We start from the raw sequence: 26,480 nt of genomic DNA, 5'->3' as shown, positions 1-26,480 counted from the left end.
ATAGTGTGTATAAAGAGGCGATTGAAATTAGGTTGGCTGATAATTTAATCAACAGGGACAAGGGGTCCCCTCTTAGCAAAACGTGGAATCCTGTATTATCTCGCATCAAAACTGAACGTTCTTCTGTGCGGCCTTGATTGCGATATATCGTTGCCAGCAGTGTTTCACTAAGGGCGGCGCCACCTCCCTGTTTTGGAAGCCAGAAACCGTGATGGGCGGCGCATGCGCCGTGTACTGAACGGTGGCCTGTATAGGACGTCGAATTGCAATCTTGCGTCAGTTCTCAGCGGGACTCATCGGCAGAAGCAGCATTTCCTGAAGATGGCGAACAGTTGGATCGCCGAAATATCGAGTCAAGTTGATTTTAGGATCCGGCAGCAAACCCGAAGAGACTTTCAAGACTTATTACGCCTACGTAGTCACGATAGCATTGATATTTGGTGAAGACGAATATAGGCTAAGTTATGCTTCGCAACTCATACTGATAAATGCGTGTGCTGTAAAAATGCAGATCATTCTATAAAAGTCCAGTCAGCAAGTCTTCCGAAACGCAAGAGGCAAGACATTCACCCACTCCGGCGTGCGGCCTCTTCCAACGGACCCAGACCGGGCTCCCTGACCCAAGTCTCCGAGCTGGCTAACGCCACAACCACTGAGCGCGCCGGCTTACAGCTCGGTCACACGGCAGCGTCTAAGCACTTCCTGTAGCGTTGAAAACACCCGCGGCCTTCCTGCTCTCGCCCATACCTGGCGCACGGACACCCTTCGTCGTTGAACACGAACTGCTTTAGGAGTTATTATATCTTGTGTTGCGCAATATTGTCGAATCTCTAACTTGAAGATATCACAGGGGTTAAATGTAGCACTGTACAAAGAGAGAGAGAGAGAGAGAGAGAGAGAGAGAGAGAGAGAGATAGCTATGCATATGGCGCGACAATATTTAAACAATTACACGTTTTATTCTGAAGAATAAAACCACCACCACAAACAAAGACTCTTAAAGAAAAAGGTAGCGACGTAATTATGAAATGGTCCCAGAAACACTTCGCACCCTTTTGTGGGAAGTACACTTGTCTTTCAGCATGAACTGCTTCAGCAGTTACTAAGTCCAACTATATAAGTCTGTATATACACTTCCAAAATATCGATGCACAGTAGTTTGCTTCGTTTTTGTGATTCATACGCTACACTCGAATATGGACTATAGAAAGATAGCGGTACAGTTGTGAAACTTCCCTGAGACACTTCACTCGCTTTTGTGCGAAACGGATTCCGAAACTTATATCAGCTGCAATATCTGATTTTAGACGTCAAAATGACGATATTCGGATGTCGAAATAAATATCTCTGTCTCTAAAAACAGGACGCTCACCACTTTTCGAGTTTCCGCTGCATGTTTGAAGGTACTGCCAGAGAGAGAGAGAGAGAGAGAGAGAGAGAAACATTCTGAGTCCTACAGCTGCCGTGGTTTTCATCACTTTTCTCAAACAGTGAGTGGGCTTTGTTTATATTTGCTGCTGCTAGAGTCAGGGACATTATTTTTTCGTCACTTCTTGAAGCACTGTCTAAGCACAGACGGGAAAACCAGAACAATTACGCAAACAGAACACGAAGCACTGTTCTACAGATAAGGAAAACGGTAGGATATTTTGCCAATTTTTGGTGCTCCACAGCAGCTGGACTAGAGATGCTCTAGTCAAAATGGCAACATCCTGCCAGAAACGGTTGGTCTGCTTGAACTTGTCTTTAAACACTCGAACAAAGGAGACATCAAATTACTCTCTCAGAATTTTCCGTAAATATCTTGCTCCCATCTTGTTCGAACCAGTCTGTAAAGACTCCTGTGCCCCGCATATAGGATGTCTTGTGAATGAATGGAGCATTCTGATTGGCTTTTACTCAATTTACCCGCAAAACTGCTGCTGCTGCCAGTGTGGGAGCATTGTCTGTCATTTTCTGCAGGAGGAACTTCCCGCAGAAAAGTATTTTTGACAGATCACCTTCTTCCACTGGCAGTTAAACCCTCCAAAGTGGACTACAAATCATGAAATACCGAAAGACACTTCCTCAGTCACCCAGCTCTACTACTGTCAAGGAAAGTTTAAATTTTTCAGTGTGAAACCGATCTCCAACCGAGCTATATCAACACATACCATATTGATGTAGCAAACACACAATTCATATCCTGCACTATACGAAATCATCACTTCTGCATCCTGCTTATAGCTATAGACTACCAGACACTCGTACATTTACCACGAGGACAGACAAATTCCTAAAAATAACATAAGCACATGCATCGTTTATACTCCTTGCAGCACTACAATTTCCCATGAGCTCAGTCGGTCTTCCACCGCAGCCATTGGTCACAAGGTAACTGACCTCCCTTAGCTGCCCTGAGGCATGAGACGGCGTCCTCCACTGACATTGGTCACTCTATGGACTGTTGTACAAAGGCTGGGCCGACTCACCTCTGCACAAAGACGTTAGTGTTTCTGGCCCTTATCTGCTTCCTTTCTTCAACCAACCCCAGACTCTGGGATTACAGGAACAAAAGTATTGTCACAAGGTTTGCCGGAATATCACACCATTTACACGATAGTTCTCGATATCAAACACATAGCACTATGATGCCGATCGTTTCCACAGCATAATTCCGAAGATAAAGACGAAATTATGTTTCTAGAAACCCGAAACCTTAGCGAGGTGCAGCTTTGTGGAATGTGCTGCAAACCACTGCATAACTAGAAATTCATCTCGCCTTTGAAGATCGTTACGTGATAGCTCTAAAAAGGAAATAGAGAAAACTTCTAATTCTAGTTGCAAATACGTGTTAGTGATATAACAGATTCCAAATCACCCTTCTACGTTAAAAGTCAACTAAGGAGTGTCTCATGTCTAGAGAACCAGAAAACCTGTCTTCACCCATCCTCCACCATATACGAGGGCGGTTCAGAAAGTAACCTCCGATTGGTCACAGTGCGGGTTGTGGGGGGAGTAGCGACGCCATCTGTGCGTTCACGCACTCAACAGGTCAGTCGGCATCAAGCCGTGGTCGAGTGAACGTCGTACCTGCGCTAGTTTAGTTTTTGTGGCAGTTTGAAATGTGTGCTGCAATAGAAAACCCCGCCAAATGTGAAGTGCGTGCTGTCATAAGGTTTTTTACAGCCAAAGGATATTCTGCAGCAGCTATTCATCGTGAGCTTTGTGCCGTGTACGGACCAAGAGTTATGAGTGAAGGAGTTGTCCGTGAATGGGTACATTTATTTAAAAGTGGACGAGAAAACGTTCATGATGAAGAGAGGAGTGGTAGACCATCATTGGTGACTGACGAACTCGTTCAGACAGTTGATGCAAAAGTTCGTGAAAATCGACGTTTCTCAATGTCGGAGTTGTCTACTGGTTTTCCACAGATTTCTAAGACTCTCTTGTACGAGATAGTGACAGCAAGATTGGGTTACCGTAAGTTCTGTGCACGATGGGTGCCCAAAATTCTTACCGACCACCACAAAACTCAAAGAATGGCCTCTGCATTAGACTTTCTGTCACGTTATGAGGACGAAGGACAACCATTGTTAAACAGAATCGTGACCGGTGACGAAACCTGGATTAAGTACGTGAACCCTGAGACAAAAGAACAATCAAAGATGTGGGCACATTCAAATTCGCCTACCAAACCAAGAAAAGCCTCGCAAGATTTATCTGCCAGAAAACTGATGGCAACGGTGTTTTGGGATCCCAAAGGGGTGTTGTTGGTTGAATTCATGGAACGTGGTACGACCATTAATCAAGACGTGTACTGTGAAACAATAAAAAAGTTACGACGGGCTATACAGAACAAACGCCGTGGTATGCTGACTTCCGGTATCGTTTTTTTGCACGATAACGCCCGTCCTCACTCTGCTCGCAGAACAACGGCCCTTCTTGAGTCCTTCAAGTGGGACGTTATCAACCATCCACCTTACAGCCCAGACCTGGCGCCAAGTGATTATCACCTCTTCATGCATTTGAAGAAATGGCTCGGGTCACAGCGGTTTGATGACGACGAAGAGCTCAAAGATGCGGTCACAGGCTGGCTCCAGGCACAAGCGGGTGATTTTTATGCAGAAGGAATTTCAAAGCTTGTGAAGAGATACGATAAGTGCCTCAATCGCTATGGAGACTATGTAGAAAAATAGTGCAAAGATGTAGTTGTATATATTAAAATATTTTTAAATCAACCGGAGGTTACTTTCTGAACGGCCATCGTAGATGCACACAACATACACCACAATCGGTGTTATCTCAACCAAATAAAGTCATGTACCGTGCAGAAGCAGTAAACAGAAGAATTTACGTGGAAGGCAATAACGGTAAAGTGCAAACACAAGTCCATATTGAATCATCTCCAATTTCCGTGGAGAACACATGCGACCACAAAGGCTCACCAACACATAGTGAGTATTAGTTCGCCATTCAGCCGTCTACACGGCGACATGGGCAGGTCAGCGGCATTGCTGTACTCCAGCCGGCCTTTCCATCGGACAGCTCCCACCGTAAGGCAGAAACGTTAGTCGTTCCCACCAGAGGCCACCGCTGCGACGCACTGCCGGCACATAAGGCAGAATAGTCCTAGGAAACAGGCCACATATATTTTATCACTGTACTTATAGTTAAATATTACCATTGCCGCCTCATTTGGAAAACATTCAGGAAAGAGCGAAGTATCGTAAATAACCCTCCTGACAACTGTGGCTCTGGAAACAGAAGTATCTGTCCCATTCTTATGACTGGACATAATTTCCCATACGTCAAACCCATACCTTCCTTGCAATAGGACATAGTCACTTTCCTGGCACATCTCGGAACACACACATACTTTATAAGCCTGTTGCTCACATCGAATCTATCATGCATCCCCTGCTACTAAGTATAATACTTGGCCAGTAACTGAATCCTGGCGATACGAAAGAATATTTAGCGAGAATACGCGACGGATGAAGAAGTCTCGTTTGCTTTTCTTGCAAGTGATACGATTGTTTCTTAGGAAGGGAGACGTAATCGTCTTACAAGCCACCAGATGTTAAAAACGCAATTGCAACAGCTATGATACTGTCACAATTTGTTGTGGTTCTACAGGCGCACACAAGTCCAATAATGATATCAATGTTAAAAAACAATACAAGCTTTATAACTCGAGGTATGGTATTGCTACCGAATGAAGTGGGTTTCCACATAAATATACACGGTGATCGTGGGTTGTATATTAACTGACCGAAAGTGCAGGTACACGTCGCCGGCTGTGTAAGCTCGTAATAAAATCAGCGAATTTAGAAAGTCATTTAGCTATGAAACGAAGAATGAAGATGGTATTTGAACTCACTCACGCCATCGCTAGATATTTATCCAGTATCTGTAAAGCATTCTATCCCAATGCAGTGTCACAAGTTGTGCCATGTCTACTGGTTTATAGACGATGGTTGATTGAGAATGATCACATAAGGTAGATGGTCTGCTATGCGATAAATCGCTTTAATAATGCAATGCTAGATTGAGGTCGTAAGAAATATACACTAGCTTTTCAGATATATACTGTTACACTCTCTGGTAGAAGTACTATCTGTGGTTTGGAATCAAGTCTTTCCATTCAATCAGATATCTGTGTAGGATTACATGCTGTCGTCTTTTAATGATTGTAGCCACTAGTGTATCATATTCATGGCACTCTCCTATCTCAGAACAATGCATCATTTTCTAACCTATCTGCTACAGTAAAATTCCAACATGATTTTAGACAGGCCCTATGCATGCTGTAACTATTCTTCAGACTCTGCCCATCCCTGCAGCTTTCTGCGTGTGATCTTTTCAATTTAAATTGGAACTGAGCAGAAGTCGGAGAGCACTATATCTACCACCTTCTGCAACCTGTACAGATTCAGTTTGATCTGAGCTAATGCGACAGGACCATGTTTTGACCACTCAGTGGAAATAGGAACTTGTTGTCGTAGCTCCGACAACCATGTACGGTGTGTAAGATCGGCCCAAAACGAAGGCTGCTCCTGCAACACGTGGTAGTATAAAAGACAGTACAAGCAATTACGGAAACTGAGAGTAGGACGGGGATTTTGCTACTGCAGTGCGATGCATCTCCAAACTACATGCAGGTAGTGCAGTCCAAAGGAGATCTGGGCCACTTAGGGTGCATCCACATCTGTCACCCAAACATTCTCTCTATCCTGCACCGCCCACCAGAATAAAAAAACTACGAACTATGAAAGCTCTCCTTACGTCGTCCAACAGTGATACCGTGTATGTGCAGGCATCGAGCATATGTGCTGCCCCCTATTAAATATACAGGTATTGATCCACTCAGTGACCTGCACAGACCAGTATAAAGTGACTTCGCCTGTACTGTAGGAGGAAGCTCATATCCCACAGACTATACTGCTGTGGTCACAAAGAAGGAAGACTGAGGTATTTCCTGAGAGGCAGGAAGTATGCCTGGGATTAGCGTAACACCTGTCCGCCGTGGTGCGGTGTGGCAAAAGACATGAAACCACTTTGCCTTCCCCGCAAACCCTCCGCAACACACAGACATACAGAAAACAAAACAAATGCATTGCAACTGTAAGATATTTGTTGGACGCATACTGTGCCACACTGTACCGCCTGACCAGAAAAAAAGTAGTGGATGTGCGCTAGGTGTTGACAAAAGTACTACTGCATTTACAGGCAGCTTTAGAAAACGCGAAAATTCACATCATGATATCGTGAATGGAGTTGACATAAAATTACGTATAATTTGAGGTAGAAAAAGGCTGTCAAAGGGAGGGAGTACTTGCTTGTCTTCTGCTTGGTGCAGGACGGTTCCTTCATGCGACAGCCAGAGGAATATGAGAAACAGTTGACATGGAAGCACCGGAAGCTAGGGAAACAGTCCTTTTTCCCGGACAACGAAAAGATGACTGGAACAATGTATAACGTGGTATTTGTCCTTAGCTAAAGTGTGTTGTGGAACTGCAATATACAACTACAGAATGCATCACGTGTTTGACCTTCTGCACGACTGATTAGGTTTTTCAAACACTAACTCACAGTATTTACAATGTGCTACTCCGTACTCTCAGCCTATCTTAACCTTTGCGGTGTCAGCTAACAAACAGCTGCTATATGGCAACATTCTATAGTATTTATAGTGAGGTAATAGTGACATGCGTGAGTTGACTGCTGTCTTTGATGTTTTGTCAACATAATTCAATCTAGAGAAACCTAAAAGGAAAATGTGTATCATGCACTAGAAATATATTACCTACAGTGGGGTGGTAACAGCGTTGCATACCACATGGCCAATAAGTCGGAAACCGTACCGCTCTGACATTATGGCATATTTTAAGTGCAGAACCGTGTAGCTTACGGTTGCATGTGTTTATGTTCTCCCTTACCAATATCTTCTTGGTGCTGATCCCAGACACTGTAACAATATTTAGATTTGATATCTCAGTTGATTTATGTAAAATGCTTCAAACTCTGTCTGTCTGGAGCACCATCCATCATGCATAAAAACCACTGTGTCTTCTTTCTCTTAACTGTCTGCAATTACATCACAAAACTCTCATATCTACTACTATACACTGATATGGGGTTCTAACCTCCTCAGCATATGTGAATCTGGGGAAATCTTGAGCGCTTGTGTGGGTACCATGAACAAGATTGATATGGAACAGCAGTTACGAACGTGGCTCGCTCTATTCCTTCACAAGGTGCAGAATGTAGTGGTCTACTTCTGGTCAGCTGCAGGAAGGGTTGGTCAAAGACAGTGTGAGGGGATCTTACAGTCTCTGACTTTATCCTAAGAATGTGAGAATGCCAAGTAACTCCCATCCACATAGAGATAGATCGTAAATTATGCACTAAGCTCGAGGTGTCAGAAATATGTCTCGTACTGTTTGATGGTATATATGTTCGATAATTAACAATGAATGGACAGACTGCACAGTCATCTATCTACATTCGCAATGGTATCACCAAAGTAGAAGAGGGGCGGTTTAGTGATGATACAGAAACTGTGAATCGTGCTCCCACGTCATTGGTCAATGTTGAAATTACAGTAAAACGGCAAATATTGATTTCAGTATCAACTGTGATGGTTATTATTACTGTACATCCATGGTGTCTTTTCCATCCCATCCATCTACTAGTATGCTGTTGATTACTACATAATTACTTGTTTGAGATGGAGAGAGTCATGGTGGAGAGGCAACAGCTTGCGGGGATGTCTGGCACCGAAACAGTGATCGCGTACATTACCACAATACAAAGAGTAAATCGAAACAGAGCACCGACCCATCAGCCATCCCGTCACTGTGAAAGATGAGTTTAAATGTAGCGGCTGTGAATCACTTTTGGCAGGCTGTTTGGAAAGGTTTCACAACGCCACAAATCTCATCCAGTTCTATTATGTTGTGACTGTCTTTTATTTAAAATGATATAATGTGTGTTGTGGGAGCAACAGCAACAACATAACTTACGCCAGGGGATGTCTAGTTTTCTGTGAGAGCCAAAGGATTCCAACGTGTTACTCTAGAACCTGACACAGATCTCGAAGTCGTGGTGGAAAAAAACAAAATGTACGGCTATGTACAAAGCTGTGTCATATGCTGCTTGGACATGAAACCGCAGAAAAGTGAAATTTCAAACAATAACACAGGTGCCTTCTCTTGCGACCGATAGTGTAGTGTGTAGGATATGATCCCCCTCCTACACTACAGGCGATGACACTTTACGCTGGTCTGTGCAGCTGACTGAGTGGATCAAAATCAGTATATTTAATGGGAGTCAGCACATATGCTTGATGGCTGCACATACACAGTATTTCTCTTGAGCGAAGTTAGTGGAGAGTTATAGTTCATAGTTTTTTATTCTGTTGGTTGGTGCAGGATAGAGAGAACGTTTGGGTGACAGACGTGGATGTACCCTGAGTGACCCAGATCTCCTTTGGACTGCACTACCTGTATGTAGTTTGGAGATGCATCGCAATGCAGTAGCAAAATCCTCGTCCTACTCTCAGTTTCCATAACTGTCTGTACTGTCGTTTGTACTACCACATGTTGCAGGAGGAGGATCCGTTTGGCGCCGATCTTACACATCGTACATGGCTGTAAAAGCTACGACAACAAGTTCCTATTTCCACTGAGTGATCAAAACACGGTCCTGTCGCATTAGCTCAGATCACACTGTTTCTGTACAGTTCGCAGAAAGTGGTAGATATAGTGCTCTCCAACTTCTGCTCAGTTCCTATTTAAATTGAAAAGATCACACGCAGAAAGCTGCAGGGATGGGCAGAGTCTGAAGAATAGCTACAACATGCATAGGGCCTGTCTAAAATCATGTTGGAATTTTACTAGTGGCTGCAATCATTAAAAGACGACAGCATGTAATCCTACACAGATATGTGATTGAATGGAAAGACTTGATTCCAAACCGCAGACAGTACTTCTACCAGAGAGTGTAACAGTATACACCTGAAAAGCTAGTGTATATTTCTTACGACCGCAATCTAGCATTGCATTTTTTAAAGTAATTTATCGCATAGCACACCATCTACCTTATGTGATCATTCTCAATCAACCATCGTCTATAAACCAGTAGACATATAGCACTTGTGACATGGCATTGGGATAGAATGCGTTACAGATATTGGATAAATATCTAGCGATGGCGTGAGTGAGTTCAAATACCATCTTCATACCACGTTCCATAGCTGATTTTATTACGAGCTTACACCTCCAGCGACGTGTACCTGCTCTTTCGGTCTGTTAATACACAACCCACGTTCAGCATATATATTTATGTGGAAACCCACTTCATTCGGAAGCAATACCATACCTCGAGTTATAAAGCTTGTATTGTTTTTAACATCGATATCATTACTGGACTTGGGTGTGTCTGTAGAACCAAAACAAATTGTGACAGTATCATAGCCGTTGCACTTGTGTTTTTAACATCTGATGGCTTGTAAGACGATTACGTCTCTCTTCCTAAGACACAATCGTATCACTTGCAAGAAAAGCAAATGAGACTTGTGCATCCCCGGGAGGGGGGGGGGGGGGAAGAGGGTGTCCACCAGGGACCGATCTGCACAATAACCCTGTGTTCGGTGTGGGGCGACGGAGGGGTTACGTGGACTGCGGTACTCGTCGTGGGGTTGTGGACCACTGCGGCTGCGGCGGGGACGGAGCGTCTCCGTCGTTTCTAGGTCCCTGGTTAAGATACGACCTAAGGACATCACACACAGCCATCATTTTGCTCTCTCACGAGGTCTAATGACTACTGAGTTCGCTTATATGGAGTACGTGGCAGTAGGTGGCAGCACACTGCGCCTAATATGGAAAACGTGTGTTTTGGGTGGTGTCCGGATACTTTTGACCACATATTGTACATTGCATTAATCATCCCTCAAAAGTATAATAGACGAAGATTACTGGATACGAACATAAAATGTAAGTTGCAGTCATGTTTTAGTAAATAAATAAAAATATTTTATTAAGTCTTCTATAACTCCATAAATCAATTGAAGAGCCTTCTCGGCCAGCCGCTGTGGCCGAGCGATTCTAGGCGCTTCAGTCCGGAACCGCGCTGCTGCTACGGTCGCAGGTTCGAATCCTGCCTTAGGTTAGTTAGGTTTAAGTAGTCCTAAGTGTAGGGGACTGATGACCTCAGTTGTTAAGTCCCATAGTGCTCAGAGCCATTTGACCATTTTTTTTTTTTTGTTGAAGACCCTTCTGGCCTCTTTTTGTATGTCCGAGCTATTCTAAAGAACTACTGTAGGGATTTTGATACGGTCTTGGAAGTTGGTGCGGAACCCATTTTTTTTAAGACCCTTCTGCCCTCTTTTTGTATGTCCGAGCTATTCTAAAGAACTACTGTAGAGATTTTGACACGGTATTGGAAGTTTGTGCGGAACCCTCAGTGCGTGAGTCCTGTTGGTACTTGGCTGATTTTTATAAAGGAGATTTATTTTTCCAAAAATGTCGTAATATTTGAGCCTACAACAGTTGTATAACAAAGTGACGTCAGTGATATAGGGCTCTAATAAAGTGCAGTTGTCTTGAAAATGGGATTAAGCAGCGTTTTTCTTCCAGTCGCTAGATACATTTCGTTGCTCCAGCGACCTACTATATAACTGCTTCCAGAAAGGTCTTGCCAGACAGCTATGTTGATCTGGATCAGGCGTAGCAGTCGGTCCAGAACATCTCTGCGCCGTGATCTCGTCTATCTGCTTATCTGGTAAGTCCAGTAGGCGACCTGATATTCTGACGCTCCCCAGACCAGTTATTAACTGTCGGTTTCTCCTCATCACCGACTGCCCCAGCCGGCAGCTTACTCCTCGGCACATGTTTATTAATTGGGAAATAATCCCGCAGGTGGCGGCATTTAGGCTTCACGGCCGTCCAGGTGAAAACAGACGGAGGCGCTGCCGCGCTCATGAATATGAACCGCAGCGCTTTCGTGTCCTCCAGCGCCGGAGACAGCAGAGGCTGTAAAACACCGGCCGTAAATTCCGCCACGCGGCGATTAGTTCTGACGGAGCGTGGGCCGCCGTGATGAAACTGGCTACCGGAGAAGTACACCGCTACTAGGTCTGCCCCTCCCCTGATATCAGTGCAGAATTATGTCGAGCAACTGTTCTTGTCAGACAACGGCGTCGTGATGGCCAGAAATGGAAAGCTGATGTGGTCGATCTACCCACTGCACGGTCCCTGACAACCTGGCAGTGCGCCAGTGATTTAACAAGGAAACTGGTCCTGTTACGTCCAGCTAAGACAAGTGAGACGTTACTATTCCCTGCACCCGGATGCGGGCTGCGTAGGCGGACTCACCTGATTGGGAGTAACTCAGTGAGGCAACGTGGCTGTCGAGACTCCCCTTCAAGGGTGACGTGACTGAGCACAGAGGCGCTTTGATTGTCGGTCTAAAGGGCTCTTATGTTCACGTGACGCTGACCGGCTGATCTTTACAACACACAAAAATGATCTAGTGGGCACTGCTGGAAGCTACCTGAGGCTGTTTGCAAATTATGCGGTTAACAATGTAGCGACGCCTTAATACTATAGCGAAATGCTGGAAGACGTGCACATCTCTGTTGGCAATTATCTGCTCGCTGTATCTCAGTCTCGTCTTCCTCTTCAGTTTTTATCCTCCACAACTCCCTCTAGTACCATGAAGCAGCAGCAGCACTCCGTCTTCAGGCCACAAGTGGTCCACCGGGACCCGCCGACCGCCGTGTCATCCTCAGCTGAGGATGCGGATAGGAGGGCCGTGTGGTCAGCACACTGCTCTCCCAGTCGTTATGACAGTTTTATTTGACCAGAGCCGCTACTGTTCGGTCGAGTAGCTCCTAGCTCCTCAATTGGCATCACGAGGCTGAGTGCACCCCGAAAAATGGCAACAGCGCATGGCGGCCCGGACGGTCACCCATTCAAGTGCCGGCCAGGCCCGACAGCGCTTAACGTCGGTGATCTGACGGGAACCGGTGTTTCCACTGCGGCAAGGCCGTTGCCAGTACCATGAAGGCTGTTCCTTAATTTCTTAACAGGTGTTCTTTTACCCTATCCCTTTTCCATTGTTTTCGATATATTCCTTTCTTCGCCGATTCGACGGAAAATCTCCTCATTCCTTACCTTACGAGTCCACCTAATTTTCAACATTCATCTGTAGCACCACATATCAAACGCTTGTATTCTCCTTTGTTTCAGATTTCCCACAGTCTACGGCTCACTGCGAAACAATGGTGTGTGAGACGTACATTCTCCATGACTGTGTTTGCAGATGATGCAGATAACAAGGTAACAACGCCACAAGACTATAGCGAAATGCTGGGAGACGTGCACAGAATTAATGAATGGTGCAGGTACTGGCAGTTGACACTGAATGTGAATAAACATTCATTTTATTTTTTTTTTTACCATTTGTCTTTTGACTGATTTGATGTAGACCGCCATGCATTCCTTTCGTGTGACAACCATTTCATCTCAAAGTAGCAATTGCAAATTCTGTCCTCAGTTATCTGCTGGTTGTTTCCCAGTCTCGCGTCCCTCTACTTTTTTTACCCTCTACAATTCCCTCTAGTTCTGTCAAAGTTATTCGCAGATGTCTTAACAGATGTCCTCTCATCGTATCCATTCTTCTTGTCAGTTTTTTCCATATATTCCTTTCTTCGATGACTCTGCGGGGAACCTCCTCATCCCTTACCTTATCAGTTCAGCTAATTTTCATCATTCTTCTGTAGTATCACGTCTCAAATGCTCCTGTTCTTTTGTGTTCCGGTTTTCCCACTGTCCATGTCTCATTACCATACAGTGCTGTATCCCAAGAAATTTCTTCGTCAAATTAAGGCCTATATTTGATGATAGTGCCAATAGTGGTCTCCTTTTTATGCCCTCCTTGTTCAGTCCATCAAGGGTTATTTTCCTCCCTAGGCAGAAGAATTTATTAACTTTGTTCTAGCTGTTCTCATTTCTGATACCTGCCATTATTTTCCTCTTTTTTCGATTTACTCTCAGTTATATTCTGCACTCATTAGACTGTTCATTCCATTAAACAGACCTTGTAAGTCTTCTTCCCTTTCACTCAGGCTAGCCATATTATCAACGAAGCTGATCATTAATATCCTTTCGCTTCAAATTTTAACCCCACTTATGAACCTTTCTTTTCCGTTCTGTCACTGATTCTTCGATATGTAGAGTGAACAGTAGGAGCGTAGGACTACATCCTTGTCTTATACCCTTTTTAATCAGAGCACACCGTACTTGGTCTTCCTGTCCTTGTTCCCACTTGGCTCTTGTACATATGGCATATTACCCGTCTTTCCCTATAGTTTGCCCCTTTTTATCTTAGGATCCCCAACACCTTGCACCATTTTATATCGTCCAACGCTTTTACCTGGTCGATAGATCCTATAAACGTGTCTTCATTTTTCTTCGATCGTGCTTCCATTATCAAACACTATGTCAGAATTGCCTCTCTTGTGCCTTTACCTTTCCTAAAGCCAAACTGATCGTCATCTAACATATTGTGCGTAAAAGGCGTGGAACACCGCTACTGTACAGTTACACTGTTGGCGACAAATCGCTGAAACAGTAGCATGGCGTGTAAAATACCAGGGGCGACCTAAAGTGGAATAATCACTTAAAAAGTTGTGGGAAAAGCGGATGCTGGGATGAGATTCGTATAAAGTGTCATAAGGCAATGTAAGTCATCAACGAAGGAAGTAGCTTACAGAACCCTTGTTCGAACGATTTTTCTGTGTTTTTCCTTTGTCTAGGAATCTTAACGCGTTGAATTAATGAAAGATTTAAGAAAGATCCAACGAAGATCGGTGCGTTTGTTCACTGGATGGTTTAGTCGGCGCGAGATAACTGCTTAGGTGTTCAACAATCTCCAGTGGCAGACACTCACCACAAGAGAGGTGTTGCGCGAGAGGTTTACGTTTGAAATTCCGAGAGAGTGCGCTCCCAAAAAAGTCGATTACATCCTCCTGCGTACTTCTCGCGGAATGAAAGCAATGAGAAAATTGGAGATAATAGAGTTAATAAGGAAAAAAATAAAATGAGCATGTGGCATTGTTGGCAGGGAGGCCGCATCCGGGGAAGTTCGGCCGCCGAGTGTAAGTTTTATTTCAGTCGAAGCTACATTGGGCGACTTGCGCGCCGGAATGAGGATGAAATGATGATGTGGACAACACAACACCCAGTCCGCTTGAGGAGAAAATCTCCAGCCCGGCCTGGAGTCGAACCCGGGCTTACTGCATGGTATGTAAGCACGTTACCACTTTTTTTTTTCAGTCCAGTCTCATTTTGTTCGTTAATGTTCATTGGCTTTGCTCAGGGCGGACGTCCCACGACACCCGCAGAAGTTAGTTGTTGATCCATTTACACAGTTTTTTATTTTTATTATTGTTACAGAGGGCTGCTAACCCTCCGACCGAACACACTGAGCTACCGTGCCGGCTTACCACTCAGCTAAGCAGTTGGACTAGTTAATAGGGAGATTTACCGACAATCGCTCTTCCCACGCGCAATTCACGACCGTGACAGGTTGAGGGGGGGGGGGGAGGGCGGGGGGGGGGGGGGAAGAGATCAGATCATGGCACCAGAAGTACCCACCGCCATACACTGTTGGTTGGGTGGCTTATGGAATATATATGTTGAAGCAGATTTCATCCTCTTCCAGTGACGTCATTTGGTCGCGGAATGGAGCATAGGATCAGCAGATTGCTCTCCTTGCCGTTGCCAGCATTCCGAATTTTGGAGCCGATAATTATCATTCGCGTTCTTCCCAATCGGCATAACGAATCTGAGTTACTTTATTCTACATCTGCATCCACATCTAACATACATTCTGCACAAGTCATTCGGTTAATGGCGAATGTACCTTGGTCCTCTCGCAAATGGAGCCTCGGTACAACTACTTATTTCTTGTCTTCGCGGTTCTTAGATGACATATTTTGATGACAATCTGTCGCAAATGTTGGTTCTCTAAACATTCTAAGTAGTCGTACGTCTTTCCCCCCTCCCCCTCCCGGGGAGTCCCATTTCAATTCATCTTTCGTTGAATTCTACCAGTATACCAAAATCGACCATTCGCTTTTCCTGCAACCATCCGTAAATGCTCGTTCCATTTCACGTCCCTTTGAAACATTACGCCTAGACATTTAACCGAAGAGAGCGTATCAACCAGCACACAACTAACACTGTATTCGATCATTACAGGATTGTTTTTCCTTCTCATCTGCATTAAGCTACATTTTTCTGCATTTAGAGCAAGCTATCATTAATCACACCAATTACAATTCTATCCAAGTCATTTTGTATCCCCCCACAGATGTCTAACGACGACATTTTCCCGTAAACTGAAGTATCATCAGCAAACAGCCGCAAATTGCACCTCATTCTATCCGTAAAAATCGTTTTTATATGTAGAGGACAAGAGCAGTTTTGTTACATCCTCATTAGTTAAAACTTCCGGACTGAGAGGTCGTGGTCGATCTGTAAAACTTCTTCTTCCTGATGTTTCGTTGCCACATCTTCCGAGGTGAGTCAATGACTGGTGCACCTAAATAGTATTAATCTAAAGGTACAATTTAGTATGGAGAAAGAGAGCAATGGATAACTAAATTTTAGGATGTTTCAGTAATTAAACGGGCAGATGGGAGTCTAAAGCGTAAAGCGTATAGGAAAGATACACACACCGACCGTTATCTCCATAAGGATTCGAACCATCATTCCAGGCATAAGAGGGGTGTCATTAAAACATTGGTGGACAGAACTAATAAGATCTGTGAGCCAGTTTATTCGCAAGATGAACTATATCATTTGCGAATGGCTTTTAAGAAAACTGGATAAGCTAACACCAAGATAGATCGAGCACTTCATCCCAGAAGAAAAGCGTTTGACAACATTCGGCAACAACGACTGTCAGCTGGAAAAGTTTTTCTTCCATTTATTCGCAATATTACCGAAAGTACTGGCCAAGTTTCAAGTTGAAACGATCTTTAGACCCACCAAGAAGATTGGTAAGTGTTTAAGATCGGCGAAAGACGCACAACTCCCTTTAGCAACTCCTGGGGTGTATAAAATCCCGTGTAGCTGTGGGAAAGTTTATATTCGAACAAAGAAAAGAAGTGTCAATACCCGCTTAACCGAACACAAAAGGAACTGTCGACTAGGACATACCGGCAAATCAGCCGTATCGGAACATGGTTTTAAAGACGGTGATCATGAATTAAAATTTAGTGAGACGAGCGTGCTAACCAGGACATATTATTACTATGCACGTATGTTAAGGGGAGCTATAGAGATTCAGAAACACCACAATAAGTTTACGAGGTGCATTCAAGTTCTAAGGCCTCCGATTTTTTTCTCCGAAGAGATAGAAACATGCGCATTGTTTTAAAATGAGGCCGTGGTCATTGTCAATACGTCCCAGAGATGGCAGCACCGTACGGCAGATGGAATTTTACCGCCAGCGGCGAGAATGAGAACTGTTTTAAATACTTAAAATGGCGACGTTTTCCTTACTTGAACTGCGTGCAATCATTCGTTTTCTGAATTTGCGTGGTGTGAAACCAATTGGAATTCATCAACAGTTGAATGAGACATGTGGTGATGGAGTTATGGATGTGTCGAAAGTGCGTTCGTGGGTGCGACAGTTTAATGAAGGCAGAACGTCGTGTGACAACAAACCGAAACAACCTCGGGCTCGCACAAGCCGGTCTGACGACATGACCGAGAAAGTGGAGAGAATTGTTTTGGGGGATCGCCGAATGACTGTTGAACAGATCGCCTCCAGAGTTGGCATTTCTGTGGGTTTTGTGCACACAATCCTGCATGACGACCTGAAAATGCGAAAAGTGTCATCCAGGTGGGTGCCACGAATGCTGACGGACGACCACATGGCTGCCCGTGTGGCATGTTGCCAAGCAATGTTGACGCGCAACGACAGCATGAATGGGACTTTCTTTTTATCGGTTGTGACAATGGATGAGACGTGGATGCCATTTTTCAATCCAGAAACAAAACGCCATTCAGCTCAATGGAAGCACACAGATTTCACCGCCTCCAAAAAAATTTCGGGTAACCGCCAGTGCTGAAAAAATGATGGTGTCCATGTTCTGGGACAGCGAGGGCATAATGCTTACCCATTGCGTTCCAAAGGGCACTACGGTAACAGGTGCATCCTACGAAAATGTTTTGAAGAACAAATTCCTTCCTGCACTGCAACAAAAACGTCCGGGAAGGGCTGCGCGTTTGCTGTTTCACCAAGACAACGCACCCGCACATCGAGTTAACGTTACGCAACAGTTTCTTTGTGATAACAACTTTGAAGTGATTCCTCATGCTCCCTACTCACCTGATCTGGCTCCTAGTGACTTTTGGCTTTTTCCAACAATGAAAGACACTCTCCGTGGCCGCACATTCGCCAGCCGTGCTGCTATTGCCTCAGCGATTTTCCAGTGGTCAAAACAGACTCTTAAAGAAGCCTTCGCCGCTGCCATGGAATCATGGCGTCAGCGTTGTGAAAAATGTGTACGTCTGCAGGGCGATTACGTCGAGAAGTAACGCCAGTTTCATCGATTTCGGGTGAGTAGTTAATCAGAAAAAAAAAATCGGAGGCCTTAGAACTTGAATGCACCTCGTAATAGGAAAGAGGAAGGCTAAAAGTTAGACAAGATATGGCGGTCGACTTTGCACCAACGATGCGACAATCTATTACTTTCAATCGAGAATAATGACGTTAGTGAGAGGTATACTTACAGTCGGCCCCGCGTGACGTATGGTGGTGATCTCTATGCGCTCTACATAAACGGGACCTCCACGGAAGACGTTGCCCGCAGTTGGCAACGAAACGTCAGGAAGAAGAAGTTTTACAGATCGACCGCGGCATCTCAGCCCTGAACTTTTAACTAATGAGGACGCCGGCCGTGAAAGCCTACGCTTCACTTGGGCACCCCTGATGATAGCTCTGTCGCCGCCGAACATGTGCCGTCCAGCACAGTGTACCGGGTTCTAATACTTAAGTTTTAGAATCGCTCACATATCTGAGAACCTTTGCCGTGTGGTCGGACCTTCTTTAACGGACTGCAGTGTGGCACTGTGTTCGTATACAACTCACAAACTTTTTTTTTTTTTTTTTTTTTTAGTGGAGTGGCCTCAGTTCAGCAAGGAAGAGAGCCCACAATTTTTTTAGGGTATGCGATATCGAAGTTCAGGCACTCAGCCATCATTAGACGTTGCAGAGCCACCAAACTGGCGGGATGTGGCTCGCTACGTTTCACCCGTTGTTCTTAATTTTTTATGCAACATTTGGTGATTTAGCTGACTAGTCGACGTTCGAGACGATGCCTGAATGTGTTGCAACCGGAATGTGTGTGTGTGTGTGTGAAGCCTTGTGAACTGCTGTTGTCATCTTAAGTGTTCACAGCATACTCATTACCAAAATATAGAAGAAGGCGCAACGCTTGGCCACCGAAAATGTTGAGGAAGTTCCCAGTACTCTGTTATAGGCCTACAACATCACTCTCCACACAGTGCAGGTTAAACACCTCACTGGTCCCTCGGTACGCTGGACACCTTGCATCATATAGGAACAAAATTCGCTACTCGGCGGTCTACACTACACCACCTCCAGTCAACAACTGCCCAGCTTCCGTGTTCCCATTGAGAATGTGCAGCGGTATGTGTCGCTTTGAACAACTCCTTTTGTGAGGAACCAGATTCCAAATGCCGGTGGATGTAGTTCCCTTCAAAATGTTCGCTTGGTGAGATGGACTGCTTTCACCGGCAGCAGCAATACTGTCGGCTTGTAAACCGACTGTCACTGACAAAGCGTGACACTTGTCTTCGATGCTTATCGGCTATGACCTTTTACGGCCACTGTTCTTACGTTGTATTATACGACTGCGAGACGTACGCCATTCCTTTAGGTCGCGTTAGTCAACGCTGATACGCGAACAAACAGGGTAACTTCGTTCAAAGTATGGTCACGAACACGTACTAACGCGTTACTTCTTTGGACCATTCTGTCACGTTTCCGCGTAGTCCCACCTTACTGCACTGATTCTAGTCAACCGACTGTCCCATATACACCACTTCTCTGCAATGGCTTGCGTCAGCTATATAGGGTAACATGACCCCCTGGTACTATTTCTACATCGCCTAGGGCACCCCACGGAGTTCTTTTAAGGCAGTGGCTAACATTTTGTGTGGGAAGCTTAGTATCTGTGTTGTTTTAGTCTTAATGCTCGTCGACACTTTGGGATGTTGGAGACACGATTGATTACATATCAGAGGGTCCGACACCACTGCACATGAGGCTAGTAAAAGCTCTACAAGAACTTCTCTTATTAACCATGAGAAGCATTCGCTACGGCAGCAACCAAGTCAAGAATAATTACATGTAGGATAGTACTCAAATACTCCAGATGGTCTAAGATCGACCAGAAACCCACATTAGAGCCAACGTCCTGTACCAGCCTACGTATCGACAATAAAAGTAGAATGACTTCCCTACACTGATTCAGTATTGTAAGTAGCCTGTTTGTATGTTGGCAGCCCTATAGACTGTGTTAATATCGCTGACAGCGCTCTACGCCCTCGGCAAGAGATTCTGTGGTTGGACAGTTTAGCAGTTAGCAAGTGGATAGAGAAGTGTATGGACATGTTTTTCTTAGTGGAGACTCTGTATTGGTAGGACATGCATTGTAAAGTGAGACGCAAGGAAATGTAGGATGATGGATGTTGTTGATAGTATTTGGGTAGTGGAATTATTGGCAACTACATAATTTTTGGAATCGTATGTCACAGAAATAAGGTAAAATTTTCTAAATACATTGCTTGCTCTTCAACAAAATCTTTCTTTTGATAAACATATGCCTCCTAGTAGTTAGAGTGTATAGTAATTAGAATTTCTTTATTTATTTGGCTGTAGTTCCTGCTTGCTGTAATTGCTGTAGTTCGTGTAATGAAAATTTTCTGTGAGGTAAGTGACTTATAAAAAAGAATGGAATTCGTGATTGAAATGAGTTTAGGCAATTAACAGAGTTGGCGGTAGTTTCATATTTCTACAATTTCATATTTTTGGATTTTTATTATTGTTAGGATTTCTTGCAATTCAGGTCCATTCTTTTGTGTTAATTGTTGGAAGTCATGTTGTCACTGTATAGCAGTCAGATTGCGTTCGGCTTGTATATTGTGAGTAATAAATGAATAAGTTTTAGTTGTCTTATCAGGAAAAATTCTGTAGGTCAGTGTTTAACATAATAAAATAATTAAAGACCTAGTTCCACCATTAATCGGGACGGATAGATTAATGCTCAAGCTAAGGACACACCGATCCACATGGATCTCTTACTCCATTAAACTATGTGGACCCGACCTTTCCCAAATCAATATAGGCTACGATTAACGCCTGGTCCTGTGATTTCAAAAAAATTAACAATAATAGGTAGGTTCCTATAAGAGAGAATGGAAGCAACAAAAACGAGCGAAATGAATCAGCTTTCTACGCGTTTCCTGCAAGTCCATACGATTTTATGGCTCTACATGCTAACTGCAGCTTCCCGAAACGAATTCTGGAATCCAACTGGGCTGCCCGCATAAAATGCTACCGGAACCGCTAACAGCCCAACGCAAAGCAGCCAAAGCGAACGGCGCTCGCATCAAAGAAGTAGTTGCACGAGTATGACAATTATCTAGTTACCACGAGCTGCAAGAGGTAGAAATTCATTCGTGTACGATGGATGGATGTGAATACGGGCTACGACACAGTTCATTTCCTAATGATTTGTTTCGTTATGAGAGAAGAAAAATGGGATACTTTCAACGGATAACAGCTAGCGCGTGCAACAAGGTGGTCTGTGAGAATGCTCTCTATATTGGCAACAAACCACCGACTGCACCAAACGACGATATTTTCTTCCAGTGCACGACCACAGTCGAGATGCGCCATAGAATTACTGAGACAAACTCCATGAAATATGCGTGTATCATGCAGTCAGGTGAAACACATGGTGGCAGTATATACCATTACGCCTTTATTTCCAGAAAACCTGACACAAACTGAAGAAACACGAATATTGTGAAAATTTCAAAATTTCAAATTTGGACGGCCATCTTCCGTAACTGTTAAAGAGAGGAACTTATAATAGCCGACCGAGAGCCTAACTCATTTTTCCTTCAAGTGATTGGTCAGTTCCATTACATCTCAATGAAGCCACACACTCTCTTACAACGTCTTGTATTCATCTCTAATTTCGCAAACAGCGAATTCCCTCATGAACTTCAGGTTAGACTACAGCTTTCCCGGCGTATAGGAATGCAGAGTGTACTGTTCTCGGTAAGCCTTGATAACACGACAGGTGAACATCCCGTCATTTTCAAGGCGTAAACGAAATGAATGATCGCTGTGCAAAGCAGCTTAACCACTTGTTGGGCTACATTACCCAACCAGGGGACCAAAATACGAGGCATGCAACACAGACGTAAACAAATAGTGCCATATACCAGAGGCTCCATTTCATCCTTGTAACCATCCCTCACAGGCTGATGATTCTAAACTCTGTTCTGTTGTCAAGTTGGAAGTATTGCCTCATGTGGTTCTCGACGTACGGACACGCTGCAGTCGAAGTGCACCAAGACGTAGTGTGATTGATGATTCCCGGTGATCTTTTGGATGATGAAGTATACACGCACCAGGCACCTACGATTAACTACATCCTTCGCCCAGTTAGCTTGCTAAAGATTAGTACAAAATCGCACTGAACTACACTGCAGAAAAAAAAATTCGAAACACCCAGAAGACAAGGTCGGATGTCAAGGTACCTTGGTGCACATACACAACATCGACGGGTTCTTAAATGAATAGATTTGGAATTCACTGTGAAATGTAGAACTGCCATCATTAGAGTTTTTCATGTTTATTGTTGTTACCATTCCTGGTGAACAGACTCAGATGTTAAATGATCACTAATGTAACCCTTCACATCGGCGCCTGTCACCCGAGAACAAATAATGGACTTTCTGCGGCATTGCGTGACCTGTCGCACCATTGGTCGGAGACTATCAGCAGACGGTATAGGCAAATGCTGCCATATGTTTAGGCCGCCGTCAACAACGCAACACAAACGGCTGCGTTTGGAGTGGTACGACTGGGAAGCATGGAGTGTTGATGTATGGTATTCAACGATGAGTCTCATGTCAGCACTATCCCAGATGACCCATCTTCGGCGAGTTTTGCGGCGACCTGCGGAGAGTTCACATTCTTCCAGTCTAGTTGTAAAACAAAGGATTTCAGTCTTTACGATCGATGATCCCTTCTATCAAAAATACATTGATAATAATAAGGTCGAGGTGCACACGATTCCCAATGGAATTATATATCATTCTTCGAAAGTTTTGGAAAACCATGCTGTAGACACTCATCTGGATCCACTTGAGGTCACGGTTGGTAGTGATTGAGGAAACTCCGACGGCTCACGAGCGTCCTGCGTACTGATATGTTATCTCTCATGCCTTGTCGTTTTTGTATGGCAATGATCGTCCGGCAATGATCGTCCGGCAATAGCAGCTTTCTCCTTGAACTGTGTACGTGATATGGAGGTCCTGCTATGGCCAATAAGATCCTCATATCTGTCCCTGATAGAGCGTGTTGAAGCAGTTCGGATATCATCTCTGCTATAGTGACAGCATCCAGTATATCAAGGACCAGTTACAACAATTGTGGGCCAACTTGCCACCGTATCAAAACATGGATTCAGGCCGGAGGGGATGCAGCTACTGGTAAGTGGGCTAGTACTGCCAAGTTCTTTGTAAATGTGACTCGATTTTGTAAGCAGTGCAGTAACATCACGCGCCCTCTCAAACAGTGAGCTTTAATTACACATCTTCTTCCCCTACTAGCTCTTTTTTTTTTTTTTTTTTTTTTTTTTTTTTTTTTTTTTTTTTTTTTCAGGCACTGCATTTAATTCACTGTGGCAAGAGGAACGCAGCAACTGGATGCAGTAAAGCAGAATTTGGAATGATCAACACTGCCAATTTAACACATGTTACTTCACTAGGTGTGTTCCCTACTGCATTTCTTGCTATCATAATTTCGCCTGGGAGGCTTACAAAAGCGAAACTACCGGGAGTTTCTCACATTGGAGATGTAATCTAAAGCGTAGGTGTCCAGATATCGTGTGAAACCAAGACTAGGCAGATCTTATGTACTGACGAACAGCGACGATCGAGTATTGCTGAGGGTAGTTGTAAGAAATAGCACCAAATCAGCAGAAGAAATCACTCGTGAGTCCTCAGATGCTACCAGCGCCACTACTAGCATAATGACTGTGCATATGGAGTTAAAACAGGGAGTAAAATGGTCGGATAGCTCCTCATAAGCCACACATTTCCGTAGTCAGTACTACGCATCGTTTGAGGTGGATTAAGAGATACGCCCCTGAACCATTGATGAATGGAAACGAGAGTGCCAACAGTGAAGTGCGGAGGTGTTGGTGTTACGGTATGTGGGCTTTTCTTGTTGTTAGGGTGTCGTCCCCTTATTGCTCTTAAGAAAACCCTAAATGTGCAGGAATATGAGCACATTTTACTGTGAGTCATCATGTGCGGTCAGAGGACACCTGACATATACCGCTAGATAATGGGCTTGGGGCCGGAAACGGGTTTGGTTTTAAATAAACAGAAAACTGCAACTTGTGCGGATATTGTCATCAAAACATTTTATAACACTGTGTACTGCGTGCATTATATGTACAGGTTAGAGACGATGACTGTATCAGCTTGACAATCCGTCGTGTCATAAAGCAGACATTGGTTTGTGAAGAACAACTTTCCTGAAATGTGCTGGCCTGTCCATAGTCCCAATTTGAACCCAATGGAGCACCTCCGAGATGAATGAGAACGTCGACTTCACTCCGAACCTCATCAGTGCCATCTCTGTTTTCGTCTCGTGAGGAAGAATGGGTGCCATTCCTCCGCATTCACACACGTCGTTGAAAATATCACCAACAGACGTCTGAAAGGCGATGGGTGGACACACATTAACGTGCACTAATAAATGTTCGTATACTTTTGGTCAGATAGTGTGAATTGTCAACATCAGAAGTCCCACTAAGCTTCCTTGGAGCATACCTGATAGTACTTTCGTTACTGTTGAAGACTCACCGTCCTTTATAACGTACTTAATAACATTAGTCACAGTAGTCAGGTGTTCAACGATGGTATCATATACCGATGAAGTTACAGTACTCCATATAGCGTCGTCTTTGTTAGTAGTCGACGAGAGTAGACCATCCTGCAAATTGTATCTGCCTATTTACCGTCTTCTATATTTTCATAATGAGAATGCTGTGAACACATCTTCCAAGGTGACAACTGCTGTTCACAAGGGTCCACACGCACATTCCTGCTGTGACACACTCAGGCACCCTCACGAACGTCGACTGGGCAGGTAAATCACCCGATGTTGCATAAATAAATTTAGAATCGCGGGTGAAACGAAGTGATACACATCCCGGAAGTTTGGTGGCTCTGCAACGTCTAATCATCGCTGAGTGCCTGCACTTGGATATCGCATACCCGAAGAAAATTGTGGGCTCTCTTCCTTGCTGAACTGAGGCAACTACAAAAAGGCGGGGCTACACGATATTAGCGTGACATTTCTTGAGGGTGAGTAATTTTGTGTTCGGTGTGGTTACACAAGCTGTTTCACTAAACGTATTAATGTCTTCTAGAGGTTGTAGTGGGGATTTTGTAGATAAAGTTTTGTTGAGGAACTAACGACAGGAAATGTACCGCTTGGATATAAAATACGAGGGCTATTCCGAAAGTAAGGTCCGATCGGCCACGAAATGGAAACGACTATGAAAATCCGATAAAGCTTTGCACAGATGTGTTGGGTAGTGTCTCTAGTATAACCCCAGTTAGCATCACGTCGCTCTTCTCATTTCTGAGCTCGCAGTGAGTGCGTAAAGATGTCTAGAAAATAGTGTCTGCCGCCAAGTACGGGGGCCTGGTGAGAAATTTCCCCTGAAGCTATGCAGCTAACATTACATAACTGTCGTGCTGTTTCGTCTTCAAGACAATTCTCAGCCGCATTCTGCAGGGGCAATGAAGATGCTCCTGCATCGTTTTCAAATGGAAATGTGTGATTACCCACAATACAGCCCGTAATTGTCTCCCTCTGAGTTTCAGCTCAGGTCACATGAACCGCTGGTTATGAAGACAACATTTCGGCACAAGACAACGAGCCGTAGGCCAGCGTAGAGAATTGGCGGAGAGCACTGGCGGCTGCCTTCTATAGCGAGGGTATGGGAAAGTTGGTACAACGCTACGATACACGTCTAAGTCGGGTCGGCGACTATGGAGATAAGTAGCTGCAAGGTGTATCTAACTGTTGCAAATAAAACATTTTTGATTTTTACCGTGGTTTCCATTTCGCGACCTATCGGACCTTACTTTCGGAATAGCCCTCGTAGCTTTGAAGATCGGACCACTTTCAAATCTCCCGCCTCACGGTATACACGCAACGGAGTCAATGAGCACCGACCTGTGTGCTATGCAGGCGCTGCTTCATGTGGTGAACCTACTGTTCGTTGCACAAGATATATCTGCGACTCATGCTTTCGTACAAGCAGTCCACTAAGCGTTATGCGCTTCCGCGGAGCACCACAGCCAACCCTCCCAGTTGCGAACCTACAACTTTTTCGCTGCTGTCGTTGTAGTCGCATGGATATGGTACGTGATGGACGAGGGGATCCAATAAACGTTCTCGACCCACGCGTTTTGCAGGTTTATCATTATGTACTGTACTACGAAACGGGAGAATTGGAAATGATCCGATATTCAAATTTATTTTATATCCAAATGGTACATTTATCGACATGAATTCCTTATCAAAACTTTATCTACTAACCCCCCTTCCCTCTCTATAACATCTAAGGGTCT

General features: G+C 44.3%; 1 pseudogene; it reads right to left on the bottom strand.

Annotated features, from left to right (window-relative positions):
• Window positions 1–12,421: 12,421 nt before the first annotated feature.
• Window positions 12,422–12,539, bottom strand: LOC126254125 (5S ribosomal RNA; annotated as a pseudogene).
• Window positions 12,540–26,480: the final 13,941 nt, after the last annotated feature.

Source organism: Schistocerca nitens, chromosome 4 (assembly GCF_023898315.1).
Source record: "Schistocerca nitens isolate TAMUIC-IGC-003100 chromosome 4, iqSchNite1.1, whole genome shotgun sequence".
Taxonomy (NCBI): domain Eukaryota; kingdom Metazoa; phylum Arthropoda; class Insecta; order Orthoptera; family Acrididae; genus Schistocerca; species Schistocerca nitens.
This window is presented reverse-complemented; position numbering and strand designations above follow the sequence as displayed.